This window comes from Cricetulus griseus, assembly GCF_003668045.3.
Source record: "Cricetulus griseus strain 17A/GY chromosome 1 unlocalized genomic scaffold, alternate assembly CriGri-PICRH-1.0 chr1_0, whole genome shotgun sequence".
NCBI classification, from domain to species: Eukaryota; Metazoa; Chordata; class Mammalia; order Rodentia; family Cricetidae; genus Cricetulus; species Cricetulus griseus.
The window spans coordinates 21872458-21887923 of record NW_023276806.1 but is presented as its reverse complement, the minus strand read 5'-3'; the positions used below and the strand labels follow the sequence as shown (position 1 = coordinate 21887923).

Here is a 15466-nt window from a genome sequence, read left to right as displayed (position 1 = left end):
GGAATACAAACCAGAAGATTACATTTCTGCCACTCACAAATCTTACAACCTTAAGGTGGAAGCTCTTCTGAAATCCGTGCTTAGCCTTAGGGGAAATCTTAAACCCTAGCTTAGCAGTCTTTGCTATCCTAAAGACATTGTGCTGCTGATTAAATAACAAGGATGGATTTTGAAAAGCAAAAAGTACTATAAAAATAAAAATATTATTAAGCTCTTCAGCTTGGCTGAAAATTTAAAACATGATATTATTTCTTTTGCACCATAATAATAAAATCTTAAACTATCCTTAACACTGAGAGAGGGGGCAGTCCCAGCTGGCCCACAGTTGTAATCAAAGTCCAGCATAGTGACCCATAGTGGCTGGAGGCAACCAGGGCCAACCACAGAGGCAAAAGCATTCTGTGTTTCATGAATTGGGATAGCTGCTGCTTCATCTGTGGTGGCATGAGCTGAGGCACAGTGTGGATGCTCTTGAAACACACGTCCTGCTGGTCCTGTTCTATACCTTTGCTGTAAAGTGGGGAAAGTATGGATGAATGCCAGGTAAAGTTAGTGAGTACAAATACCCTGTCAGTGGTCAACCCTGGTGACTCAAGTGGCCTGTGAAAGCAGCTAATGCCGACCAACGTCCATCTAGGAAACAAAAGGTTTGAATCAGGCAATCCAGCAGGACCTGAAGATGACGAAGGTCCAGGTAGCCGAGCAGATCAATATGGATGTACACAGGTGACCGTGCACCAAATTTCAAGAGCATACAGAAATATGCAATTCCATGAAATCTCCCTAGGTCAATATCATGACAATAAACTCCAGAAGACACGGTTCCTGTTTTAGTGACATTTATGTGACATAAAGCATAGAAGCTTAATCAATTCTTCTAAGCACTAGTCGGATGGGGCACGTCCTTCTGTGTATAAGTTTGTCTTATTGGTTGGTCAATAAAGTACTGTTGGCCAATGGGAAAGCAAGACAGGTGGAACTAGGAGTCAAGGAGGATTCTAGGAAATGTAGTAGAGATCCAGGCAGGAAGTGACATAGCAGGCAGACTCAGAATATAAGCATGGACAAGAAGGAAATCATTCTCTTGCTCTTCCTCTTCCTCCTGCTCTCTGCTCTACGGAGCCTCCGTGTGATCCCTGGAAGAGGACGCCAGCAGAAGACATCCTCGATAAGATAAGTCTTATAAAATATATAGATTTCTGATAATTAAGACTGAGCTAGCATATAAGAAATCCTAGTCAATTGGCCAGCAGCATTGTAAACTAATATAGGACTCTGTGTGTTATTCTGGGTGCCCACATGGAGGCGGGGCGGATGGAGTAAAGACTTACTGTAACACTAGTCTGCCAACATGCAGGAATCTTCAAATGAAAAGTGGATATATGGCTGGGCAGTGGTGGTGAATGCCTTTAATCCCAGCACTGGGGAGGCAGAGGCAGGCAGATCTCTGTGAGTTCGAGACCAGCCTGGTCTACAAGAGCTAGTTCTAGAACAGGCTCCAAAGCCACAGAGAAACCCTGTCTCAGAAGTGCCCCCCGCCAGCCAAAAAAAGTGGATACATAGGAGATATCCCTGTGGAAATCTGGAGCAGAAGTCCCACTCGATGCACAACTATTCCCCAAACCAGAAGTTTGTCCCTGAGATGTGGAGACTGCCACTCACTTGTTCCTCTTGGCATCTTCAGATGTATGAACTGGAAAGAAGAGCACCAAGAAGGAATTGGTGAGATGGTGAAATGACAGTTTGATCCCTGATTCCATGTAAAGCTAGAAATAAAGAACCAACTCTACAAAGTCGCCCTCTGACCCTTACACAGTGGCTTGCAAACCACTGAGCATTCAGATACATTTTACAATTGCCAAATTTTTACCGCTCCCTGTGTTCACAGGGCCATGACCCACAGTGTGACAAGCTGTGGCATAAGGGCTCTCTGTCCCTCCCCACACTGTGCAATGTCCTTCACGTTATTACTAGTTTACCTGTTTTCCTGTGATGGGCAGTGATGCTCTCAAAATGAAAATGAAGTCAGTTAGCTTTTCTTATTTCTTTGTTTTTGTTTCCCAGTCCTGGGGATTGAACCTCAGGCTCACACACGCTGGAGAAATACTTTGATTCTAAGCTGCATGCCCAGCTCTTTTTCACTCTTTTGAGAGCCAATCTCATTAAGTTGCTCAATTTAGCCTTGAAGTCACTCTGTAGTCTAAGCAGGCCAGTCTCACACTTGTGATTCTCCTGGTTCGGCCACCGGAACAGTTGAGGTTACAAGTATGCACACCGGGCTCAGCCTGTAGTTTATGTACCTTTGAAGAAAGGATAGAAGACTTGAGAACAATCAATCCTTTTTATTTAACCTGGAATATCCTCTTATTGCTTCATACATTATTGATGCTTTCGAGATATGGTCTCTATAGCCCAAACAGGCTTTGAACTTGCTATGTGGTTGAAGCTGGCCTTGAACTCATGACATTCTTGCTTCCACTTTCCAAGAACCAAGATTACAAGTGTGTGTTGACTATCTTGGAAATTTGGGGTATATGTATAATCCTTGGAAAGTTCCTTTATCCTTTATGTCTTGACATGACTTTTATACTATCATGAAGAGTTAATCAAGAAATGCTGTTAGCTGGGCGTGGTAGCTCATACATATAATCTCAGTACTCAGGAGACGGAAGCAAGAAATACAGAGAGTTTAAAGCCACCAGAGCCATATAGTGGGGTTCAGGCCATACTAGGCTACAGAGAAGACCATGTCTCAAATCAGTAAATGAATAAAGAAATGAAAAAATGCAATTAGTTTAATAGAAAATGTAAGTCTATTTCACTAGCCCACAGAAATAAGTCACCATCAAAAATAACATTCCGTATTTTCTTTAAATGTTACTGATACAGTGACCACAATTAGTTGATTTTTAGTTTTAAAACAAGATGTGTTTAATTTGCTATCTGGAAAATTAAACCACCCTGGGCCCCTGCCTTGTGCAATATGTGCTAGACATTGTCCTGTGTCCACCATACCTCATCAGATCCCTCTTAATGTGTCTATTCTACGGGTCAAAAGTTACAGTATGTTGCCAATGATTTTCCCACAGGTACTTGAAGAGAGCCTATATGAACTTTTTCCCAACCATGATTCTAACATGTTCATTTTTTTTACTGAGCAATACAAGTTTATCGAAAAAAATATCTTGTATTCAGGCACAATACCTTACATTTCTCCATACAACGTGATATTTATTAAGATGCAGTGCCTGGGCTTGGAGACGGCTCAGAGGGAAACTTACTTGCTGTACAAGCACAAGAACCCTTGTCATGCAAACACAAGAGTTCAGACCCTGGAACCCACATAAAAACTAGGCAGGTATAATGGCCTGCCTACAATCCCAGCACACAGGGCTTGCAGAGGTACCTCTGAAACAAGCTGGGTAAATGTTAACTGAACTGGTGCGTTCCAGATCCAACAAAAGGTCCTTACTCAATATATAAAGTGGAAAGCAATGGAGGAAGACACTCCCTGTGAATCTCTGGCCACCACACATACATCCAGATGAATGCAAACAAAAACACATACACATGCAAAAAAAACAAAAAGGAAAAGATAGAGTGTCCATGATATTCTATTATAGCTAGAACTCGCAGGTATTTTTGTTTGCTTGGTTTGTTGTTGTTGTTGTTTCAAGGCAGGATTTCTCTGTGTAACACCTCTGGCTGTCCTAGAACTCACTTTGTGGACCAGGCTGGCCTTGAACTCAGAGATCTGCCTGCCTTTGCCTCCTAGGTGCTGGGATTAAAGACATGCACCACCACCTGGCTGGACTCTCAGGCCAAGATTTCCAATTGCTTTCTCCAATATTGTATCAGACTCATGTATGAAGTTATTCATGAGAGCCTAACTAGCGACCAAGTGCTTTTCTTACATTGATACAGAAAGCTGACTCTCCCCCAGTGCATGTGGCTCCTTGTAGAGAAGATTAAGAACAAACCTGGACTAAGTGTGGTATGGAGTTGACATTTCCCTCCTCCCTAAGTTCTGTGCTGTGTCAGCAGCTGTACACCCTGAACAGCAGGCTAGGTGAGCACTCTGTCTTCTGCTCTGCCCATGACAACAACCAGGGTCATAACCTCAAAGCAGCTCGTAGGTTGTGGGATCTTCCTTTCCAGTGAAGCTGTTCCCAACAGGCATGTAGGCAAGATCCAACCAGTGTTCCACACGTTCACCACCAGCTCCTACAACCCAAGGGAGCTCTCAACTCCCACCTTAAACATACCAGGTGAAGTAAAAGGAACTAGAGGACAAGCATGGTGGCTCATGCTGATAATCTCAGTACTTGAGAGGTAGAGGCAGGAGGATCAAGAGTTCAAGGCCAGCCTCAGCTACACAACAAGTTTGAGGCCAGTCTAAGCCTCAGATTATTAATAAGATGGATTATTAAATATAAAGAGGTAAATGATAGATAGATCTAGATATGTAGGTAGACAGATAGATGATAGATAGATATATAGATACATAGATGATAGATAGATAGATAGATAGATAGATAGATAGATAGATAGATAGATAGATAGCACTGATTTTGAGGTCTTCTTTACAATGGGGAACTGCACTTACCACTGAAAGAAGGTACTGCTCACAAGCTGGCCTTTAACTGCAGTGCTATGTGACACCCAGCGTGTGAACATGTGGGTGACTAAGGCATCTATGAGAAGTCATTAAGACGCCTGTCAGCTTCTTTTGTTCCCAAAGAAAGTTGTCAGATCACAAAGAGCCTTGAGTGAAGGGATTCACCTTATCTTCAGTAAGCTTTGACATACAATGACATAACCAGTTCTTGGGTTAAAATTAGATAAAGAATTTCAAATTAAAGAGTAAAACTGACAGATTTTCCATGGAAATCTATTATCCATGTTGGTTTAGGGATTGTTATTATTATTATCATTATCACTATCATCATCATCATCATCATCATCATCATCATTATTATTTATTATGTTTTGTTTGTTGTTTTTGTTACTGTTTTTCCTCAGACCACTTTGAAGCCTTAATCTAAATTGTAACAACCAATTGGTTTCTGTACCAGCATTCATTCAGCATTCCGGACTAGGCTTGAGATACCTCTGCACATGTGGGCAAGGTCTTGCAGGCAGCCAACCTTCTCAGTCCACCTCAGGGAGAGTGGATCTCTTCCATCACCTAGAGCCACTGTTGGTACTCAGGCATCTGTACTGACCTGCCCTTGGGGTTCTGACAGGACACACCCTCAGCCTGTAAGAGCGCCACCTGTGCACATTCACTATGTTCCCTTTTAAAAGGGCCCTGCCTACCCCCCCACCTCTCTTTTCTCTTTTAATGCTCCTGTCCCATGGGCCCGTCTCCCCCCTCCCTTCCCCTTTTCCCCATTCTCTTACCCCTAATTAAAAAAAGAAAAAATACCCTCCATGTGAACTCTGTCGCATGGTGTCTTTGTCTCTTCTGCCACTGCTTAAATTACAACAGCCAGGAAAAATCTCTGTTGATATCAAAGACTCTGGTGGACTGTGTGCAAAGATAGGATTGCGTGTGCAAAAGGGAACTTGAGCTGAAGATGTCCATCTGCTGGTAGAATGCTTGCCTAGTAAACTAGAAGGCCCAGGGTTCAATTCCCAGCAGCTCAAAACAGGGATGAAGGCACATACCTGTGATGCCAGCACTCAGGAGGTGAAGGTGGAGGATCAGGTGTACAAGGTCTATGAAGTAAATTCCAGGTCAGCCTGGGCTACCTGAGATCCTGTCTCAAAAATAAATGGGGTGACAAGTGAGGTCAACCATCTCTTTGGGGTAGCAGTAGTGTTCTTTGCCCTCCCTCTGCTCCAGTAGGTGACCTGCCCTCTCTCCTGGCTTCTGATGTGGTTTGGGTCCACAGGATGACCATGAAAGACTGGATGAGTGGGGAATGGCAGAAACTCTGCATGTGTCTACCAACAGTCTTGACAACCACAGTGACTTAAGGTGACAAGAATCCTCTCATGTCTCATTACTCCCAAACAAAGCCATCCCCAAAGCATTTCTTCCTTTCTCTGTGTTCCCACTCAATGGCCATAACTCTTCAATATCTCCAGTGTTCCTATAAGTTTTCACAAGTCACCAACAGTCTTCTTAAAAAATTAGGCACCTCTTGTTGGAGATTCTAACCACGTAATTTGCTCTTGCCCTACCTCCTACCCACCTCCAGTACAAACAGACACATACACAATCAAGATCAGACTAAATCCTGCTGAGAATATTCCTGCCCCACTTCAAGCTGGGATAGGAGAAAGGAGACTATAAGATAAAAATCCAAATTCCTTGCCAAGAGCTTGAATTAATAACAATCTAGCCTTCATTTCTATTTTTAATGAATTTCCTGTTAACATAAAATGTAATGGGTATCACCATGGTATTTTCACATGTGTGGGGTCATTGTACTGCCTTCTAATTCATACTTTTCCTCCTCCTAACGTCCTTCCCTGTGCCCTAGGAACAAACATTATTTGTCATAATAGTTAGCACTATCTTTGGTTAGAAAGCAAGCACTACAAGAAATAGAAACAGCTAAGAAAATCACCAGCAGGAAAGGTACAGCATAATTAGAAAAATGCAAAGAAACTCAGAACAGTGGAGTGTGGGGAAGCATATAGCAGTAAGGCAATGAGAAGTGCAGACTGGAGGTTCCAGACCTAACAAGACAGCCTTGCTATCGTCACTCATCGTGGACTGAGAAGAGCTTCTCCCACAGGGCATCCTATAATAACTTCCTCCCCATGGCCTTGTTTTTTGGGTTTGGTTTTTTTTGCGGGGGGGGGGGTTCTAGACAGGGTTTCTCTGTGGCTTTGGAGGCTGTCCTGGAACTAGCTCTTGTAGAGCAGTCTGGTTTCGAACTCACAGAGATCCTCTGCCTCTGCCTCCCAAGTGCTGGGATTAAAGGCGTGTGCCACTAATGCCCGGCCCCCATGGCCTTGTTACACAGGCACCTAGTTCTTCCCTTAGTCCAAGCTCACCTCGTTCCAAACAGGGACATGGGCTAGGCAACAGTTCAAGACCCAGGACAACATGACAATTTTCTGCCAGAGCCTAAAAAGGAGATGTACCCAGCAAGATTTTACTAACCACCCAAAGTGTCTAAAATGGGAAAGAAAACAAAACCAGGAGAAGCTGTGGATATGTGCTGCTCATTCATATTTTGTGGGTTGTCTTACTGTTTGTTTTGTTAGCTATTTTTATTAATAATGAGCAAAACAGAAAAACAGGCTGAGTCACAAACAGAAGATGCATATTTAGGCTCTCTGGCAGGAATGGAAGAAGCCAGAGAAAGTATGAGGCAAGAGCTAACTGACTCTCTCCAAACCCAGACAGAATGGCTCATGCAAGGGCCCTGATGGCAATTCCCACTCCATGAAGCATGGTCTGTCTTGTACAAACATAACCATCTCTGGGAGGTTCTCCCCCAGGACCTAGCCTAGAAGATGGGCTTGGGGTCTAGACAAACAGACTTTGACACCTGGCTGCATGACTTCCTGGCAAGATTATGAGAGCTTCCTCCTCCATGTGTGTGGCGGGGAGCCACCATCACAGTTAAGATTTACTTACAGGCAGGTGACTAAAAACTACAGAGTACATATTTTGGCCATTGTTCCTTCTCATTCTAATTCAGCTGCCCCTGGGCTCTGCTATCTGTACCATGTGCCCCACTGTCCAGTTCCACCTGGGGACTCTCAGCAAGTGGTCGATTTATAGTTTCCCATGACACTTTCCAAGAAGGGAACAAAATCCATGTCTCTAAAGGTGAAATGGCCCCCTTTCAGAACAGCAAAATAAAGCCTGCACAAACAGTTATTGAGCCTCGGGGGACGGTGATGCCTCTCTTACTGGCCTTGGAGTCATTCCACCATTGTTACAAGGCACTTTGGTCTGTGTAGTGTCCACCGTTTGGTTTCTTGCCTCATACTTAAATTTGGAAAACAGACTTCATTCACTCAACCTGGATGTGGGCTTCAGCTGAAGAAGTCTGGGATCAGGCTTTGGGCCTGCCACCATCCGAAAGCATCGGTTAACTCGGACTCACCATTTATGGACAAACATCCTGCTCCGTTCTGGGCTCTAGCATGTTCTCACATGTGAATGCAAGCACACACACACACACACACACACACACACACACACACACACACACACCACGTCCCAGGTCAGTCTACCCCTTTGGGGGATGTGATGATAAGCCATGTCACCAGATAAATTGTTCTTCTCTCTTGGTTTACTTGATGTAAATACAGCCCATGGATGTCACCCCAGTCAAACACCACCCTTTCTCTAACTAGTGCTTTTCTGTTATCCTGTGGTTAGCACACAGGGCTCTCAACTCAATCCAAGTTAAGCATGGTGGGCAAAAGGCGATTGATAAGCATCTGTAGGGTTAACTTTAGGCTTTATCCTGCTGTCCTGCAAAGGGCTGTCTCACCTTTAGAGTTGTGGGGTTTGTTCCTTCCTTGTCAAGTCTCGTGGAAAACTATGAGTAGACCCACTCGGTGAGGCAAATAGCACGGCTGGCAGATCCCAGATCTGTGGCTCTGGGACTGGCTAGGGCAGGGCTAGCCGGGCGGGCCATTTGCCAGCTCTTGTGACAGAAGGCCAAGGGCTCCATCTCTCTCTCTCTCTCTCAATGTCTCTGCTAAACCGAGCATCTCCAACAACTGCATACAGTGACTGTTGGAAAGTAAATGATATGACAAGGTGTGCAGCACATATTAGCTGTTTTACACGTGTTCATCTCCTTCTCTTCAACCCAGCCCAGCCCAAACCCGGAATTAACGTTGCCATTGTTTGCCAAATAAGGAAAAGGCTACTGCCTGTGTTTGCAGCTGCAAGATTACATTGTCTCTCTATCCCACCCAAGTGCTTGAGAAGTGTCAGGCACACTCCAAACTCCAAAGGAAATTAAACGCTGCTCCCCTGCCACCCACTCTAGCCACCAGGGCCCCAAAGCACATTAAAATAACATTAGGGCAATGATTTAAGCTGAAAATTGGGCTGCCAGGGAAAGCACAGGCCCCGCTCCTGGGGGATTAACTATACCTACGGGTACAGCGGTAGGCGCCTCCGCCTGGGTGACGTCAGCGCCCCGGGTTGTTTTTGCCCCCCACCACCCCCCGTGTTGGGGGGAAGGATTGGGGGTGGGCGTGCATGCAGGAGTGTGGTGCCTCTCCAGCACCAACGTAGCCCGCTGGCTCCCCCTAGTGGCCCTCATCCAACATAGGCTTCTCTAAGAAAACAAAAGCCGGAGCTTCAGCATGAATGCTGGGTTTTGATTATTTTTTTCCTCCTCTCTTCTTCCCAGTGTTCAGAGGGCTCCCCAGCACCATCATAGGAAGTTAGTGATAAGGGTGAGAGCATTGGCACTGCTTTGTGGCAGGCCCGAGCAAACCTTAAGTTTGGGAAGTGGTAAGGACTTCAATATTTGGAGAGGGTTCTGAAATGTTCCCAGCAATCTTCACAAAGAAAGCAGAAGGCATATGAGGAAGGAATTTGGCTGTCCTCCGTGTGTCAGCTCCGCGTGGAGACAGCCCGGACACTGCTGCATATGACAGTCCTGTCTTAGATCCATCCCGTAGACTCCAGACGACAGAGGGACCAAGGAGTCTCGCATAGCCTTGCTCACCAACAAATGGTAGGCCCTTAGAACTCCTGTGGTTCTGCTTCTTGTGCCTATTTCACGAACCATGCCGAAAACAAGCAGCAAAGCTCTGTCGTGATGAGGAATAAATAATAAATGACTCGACGGCAGGCAGGTCTGGAGAAGATAAATGTTTTGTGCATACTGCCTTCCTTCACCAGTCTAGAGAAGGAAAAGCACCTGCAGGTGAGGCGTGGTGATTTCAGGGGAGGCAGCATTCACCCCAACACACACACCAGAACACACACACACACACACACACACACACACACACACACACACACACACACACCCTAGAAATGTAACCTGGCATGGTTAGATTAAGAAAGCAGAAAGCCATTAGCCTATCTCTGAACTTTGAGCTCCTGTTACAAACCACCGCTTAAAAGTCAATAAACTGAAATCTAACTTACAAGTATTAATTTTTTCGTTTATTTTGAAACAAGCCGGTCCCCTGTGGCCCAGTCTGGCCTTGAACTCCTGGTCCTCCTGCATCTGCTTCCTGGGAGCTCGAATTTCATGCATAAGCCACCATGTCCACCTAGAGTGTATGTTTTGTTCCAGAAGATAAACAGCCTCACCCTTCACCAGTTATAGGCAATTGCCTGTGCTGGTTTGCTTTCTGTTGCTCGGATAAAACACAAAAAAAAAAAACCAAAACCAAACAACAACATGGGAAGGAAAACTTTCCTCTTACCACCTACAGCTCATCAGAGTGGGAAGTCAGGGCAGGCACTTTGAGACAGGAACTGATGCAGAAATGGTGGGAGAACATTGTTTACTGGCTTGTTCCCTATGGCTTATTCAGCCAACCCAGGACCACCTGCCCAGTGATGGAACAGCCCACAGCAAGGTAGGTCCTCCCACACCAATCATTAATACAGGAAATGCTCACAATCTCATCCACAGGCCAATCTGGTGGAGACACTCCTTAACTGAGAGTTGCTCTTCCTAAGCACGTCTGCGTTTGTGTCAATGAGACAAAACCCACCAGCACAAACCCCAATCAGACCATGCCTCAGTGAAGCAGAGCCCTCATTAAAACAATCAGATTTCTCCAGACATATTCTTTTTGTTTAAAGTTTAAAAATATTTTATTCATTCATGTGTATGAACATTTTGCCTGATTATATTAGTGCACCACATGTGTGCAGTGCCTACTGATGTCAAAAGAGGGCGCCAGATCCCCTGACCTAGAACTGAGTTACACAAGATTGTGAGCTGTCATAAGGGTTCCAGGTAGCAAATCTGGGTACCCCAAAAGAACAGCAAGCTCCCTTAATCACTGGGCCTTCTCTCCAGCCCTCTTGACTTACTACTGGCACTGCTGAGTGATACTCTTTAATTCCTTCTTTTTGTTTTGCTTTTCGAGACAGGGTTTCTCTGTGTAACAGCCCTGGCTGTCCTGGAACTTACTCTGTAGGCCAGGCTGGCCTCGAACTCACAGAGATCCACCTGCCTCTGCCTCCCAAGTGCTAGTATTAAAGGCATGTGCCACCACTGCCTGGCACTCTCTGATTCTTTACTGTTTCTGAGTGTAGCCTAATCTGTGAACCATTTCTTGTTCAAATGCACTCTGTAACTTTAATTTGCCAGAAGTGTGTCTTGCTGCCCTTGATGTCTGTCTTCCCATGACTGAAGGTCAAGGAAGGCACATACATCACTTCTGACATTGGCAGTGACCATAAATATGGACCCAGACAGCCAAAACAGAAAAGAGAAATGTCTGACAGCACAGCTAACCAAGGACTCATCAGCTTCTCTTTGGAGCATCCCTCAGGTATGTTTGCTGTAGGCAGGGTGGGTTCAATAAATGCCTCGAAAGACAGGTCCACCCCCAGCCCCTGGAAGTTGTGACTGTAAATATGTTCACAGAGGGGGAAATCTGTGTAGATAACTAAGTTAAATACCTGTTCATTCAGTTACTCTAGATTATCCACATAAACGCTACATTCAAGAACAAATCTCCTTATAAAAGACACAGGGAAATTGAGAGGAGGCTAAAAGGTCACACAAAGATATGAGCCATACAGGAATTATGCAGCCATAGACCATGGAATACCTGCAGCCTCTAAAAGTTGGAAGAGACAAGACATAATTTTCCTCTACTAAAGCCTTGAAAGGGAAGATAGTCCAACACTTCAATTTCATGTTTCAGGCCTCCAGGACTAATATTACTGAGAGAGAGCTAAATAAAGGAATAAATATGTCACACATAGCCATGTGATGAAACAGAGTAGAAGGTGATAATTTTGGACCCCATGAAGAGGGAAGATACCTTGTGTGACATTGTAGCTGATGCTATCTAGAAACACCGGGGATGAGGGGGTGGGGGGAGGGGGGCAGGAAGCTTGCAGGTAAGGGAAGCAGGGTGGGTGGACCAGCAGTAGACTTTTTTCCAGAAGTCGTAGCCAGAAAAGCACTGTTTTGGATTATGGCTCTCCAAGTTTTAAGATCCTTAAAACAGTGTGTTCCTTGGAGCCTTCAGGTGGTCCACACCTCCGTACAGCAGCCATGACTAGAGAAGGAGGGTTGGAGGGGACGCATGGTCCCTGACACCTCTGCAAACCAGAAAGCCTCCAGCTCTCCACATGATGGCTTCCCAGTGCTGTTGGCATAAGAAAGCTCCACAGCTGAGAGAAAGCTTGAAAGCCGTTGCCCAGTGCTCAGGCAACCGAGGACAAATGATAACTGGCCTTCTGTCCCCAACGCACCCATTCACAAAGGGCTTAACTGAAGAGCTCTGCAGGTTTAGCTGGGATGGTGCCAAACTTCTGAGACCCCAACTGCATCAGATGCTCCACAGGGAACAGGTGGGGGATGGGGGAGCGACAGAAATTGCAGACCAGCAGCTTAACAAGCAAAGACATTTCCATCCATCTCCTAAGAATTCACAGTGTCAGAGCCATGCCATTGTCACACTGCACAGTGCCTCAGACCCAGGTTATTCCCACACTGTTGCTCTTCCACACTCAGAGTTTCCTTTCCAAGGGCAACCTGAAGCTGAAAATGTCTGTGTGAACCCAACTGCTCTATCCAGGTTCCCACCAACGGGAGCAAGGTGTAGGAGGTGAGGACATCTTCTCCTGTAGACACTGCAGTAGGAGGTGAGGACATCTTCTCTGTACACACTGCAGTAGGAGGTGAGGACGTCTTCTCCTGTGGACACTGCAGTAGGAGGTGAGGACATCTTCTCTGTACACACTGCAGTAGGAGGTGAGAACATCTTCTCTGTACACACTGCAGTAGGAGGTGAGGACATCTTCTCTGTAGACACTGCAGTAGGAGGTGAGGACGTCTTCTCCTGTGGACACTGCAGTAGGAGGTGAGGACATCTTCTCCTGTGGACACTGCAGTAGGAGGTGAGGACATCTTCTCCTGTGGACACTGCAGTAGGAGGTGAGGACATCTTCTCCTGTGGACACTGCAGTAGGAGGTGAGAACATCTTCTCTGTAGACACTGCAGTAGGAGGTGAGAACATCTTCTCTGTACACACTGCAGTAGGAGGTGAGGACATCTTCTCCTGTGGACACTGCAGTAGGAGGTGAGGACATCTTCTCCTGTGAACACTGCAGTAGGAGGTGAGAACATCTTCTCTGTAGACACTGCAGTAGGAGGTGAGAACATCTTCTCTGTACACACTGCAGTAGGAGGTGAGGACATCTTCTCCTGTGGACACTGCAGTAGGAGGTGAGAACATCTTCTCTGTAGACACTGCAGTAAGAGGTGAGGACATCTTTGTACACACTGCAGTAGGAGGTGAGCACATCTTCTCTGTAGACACTGCAGTAGGAGGTGAGGACATCTTGTCCTGTGGACACTGCAGTAGGAGGTGAGGACATCTTTTCCTGTAGACACTGCAGTAGGAGGTGAGGACGTCTTCTCCTGTAGACAATGCAGTAGGAGGTGAGGACATCTTCTCTGTAGACACTGCAGTAGGAGGTGAGGACATCTTGTCCTGTGGACACTGCAGTAGGAGCTGAGAACATCTTCTCTGTACACACTGCAGTAGGAGGTGAGAACATCTTCTCTGTACACACTGCAGTAGGAGGTGAGGACATCTTCTCTGTACACACTGCAGTAGGAGGTGAGGACATCTTCTCTGTACACACTGCAGTAGGAGGTGAGGACATCTTCTCTGTACACACTGCAGTAGGAGGTGAGGACATCTTCTCTGTACACACTGCAGTAGGAGGTGAGCACATCTTCTCTGTACACACTGCAGTAGGAGGTGAGCACATCTTCTCTGTACACACTGCAGTAGGAGGTGAGGACATCTTCTCTGTACACACTGCAGTAGGAGGTGAGCACATCTTCTCTGTACACACTGCAGTAGGAGGTGAGCACATCTTCTCTGTACACACTGCAGTAGGAGGTGAGCACATCTTCTCCTGCACAGACACTTCCCAAAAGCTTCAGTCCACGCTGCCACCTGCACCTGGTTGGCCAAGTTAGTCAGGACTAAGGGCAGACGCGCTGGAACTGAGAAATGTAGTCTTTTTTCCAAGTCCCCACATTCCAAGTTAAAGTTAGGGCTTTATCACTGATCCCAACCGCACTGCTAGCCTCATCTGACGAGTGCCCACCCCACACTCTGCTCTGCATGTGTCAGCCTCCCTTCCAACAGAATACGTTTGTGCCCGGCTTGTCCTCTCCACACCAACAGCCCGCGCCCCTTCTCTGCCAATCCCTACGCACCCTTCAGATCAGAATCCGCCCAACACTTCCCAGCCAGGACCTTCCTTTACCCAACCGCATCAAGCACTGTCCAATCAAGCACTGTCCAATCAAACACTGTCCAATCAAACACTGTCCAATCAAACACTGTCCAATCAAGCACTGTCCAATCAAGCACTGTCCAATCAAACACTGTCCAATCAAGCACTGTCCAATCAAAGCAAAGCCCATCTTCAGTACTTGGCACTGTGAACGGTGTTTTTTTGTTTTCCTCTGTGACATTAGGTATTGAACCTAGGACCTTGTGTGTGTTGGGCCAGCAGTCTATCCCTGAGCTGTGTCTGCAGCACCCTTTTTCACTTTTTGATTTTAAGAGTCTTGGTAAGCTGCCCCAGCGGCACTTATTCTCACTCTATATATACCAGCCTGACCTTGAACTCGGGATCTTCCTGCCTTAGGCAACAGATAGGATTACATGCCTACAACACCAGGCCTAGCATGTTTTAACAGTTATTAGTCTGCTTACTTGAGTAATATTTTTTCTATCTCCTTTCTTTCATGTTCATCTGTTATTCATAGCCGTATTCGGTGCTTAGGAAATGTCCATTAAATATGAATTAAACAGAGTAATACCGCTTAAACTTGTGCTTCACAATCATGTTGCAAAATTCCCTTCTTAAAGCTCGATTTGTGGCAAGTACACATGAAAAGAGTTAGAAACCTTTTCTTCCTTTATATCTGTGTAAGTAATGATTTTTTTTCACAAAACTAAAATTAAGATGTTTCCTGTCTGTCATCTGGATATTGGGGTGAAGGTTCAGGTGGGAGGAGGATGCTACTAGCTTTAGTGGACTTGGAGCTGGGGCAATCAGGGCACTTCTCTTGTAGTTTCACTCTTGGTGACAGCTTTGGGCCCCGGGTTCTCATCACCCTCTGGCTTAGTGCTGCCTTTCAATTCTCTCACCACCTCACCCCAGAATACGTTTCTTAGCTGCTGGAGTCAGGGTAGCAGCTTTGCTTAAATGTCCCAGCCAGTCTGATCTAGTTCTAGCAATGCAAACAATGTCCCTTAACTCGAATCGTCTTTGTGAAGCTTTACCAAATGGTC

General features: G+C 45.8%; 1 long non-coding RNA gene across 1 annotated transcript; it reads right to left on the bottom strand.

Moving 5' to 3' along the window:
• Positions 1–1498: 1498 nt before the first annotated feature.
• LOC107977328 lies at positions 1499–4815 on the bottom strand. The gene is made up of 3 exons (XR_004772130.1): positions 4607–4815; positions 1980–2300; positions 1499–1693 (listed from the first exon to the last, which is right to left on the bottom strand). It is a non-coding gene; the product is annotated as an uncharacterized LOC107977328 (long non-coding RNA).
• Positions 4816–15466: the final 10651 nt, after the last annotated feature.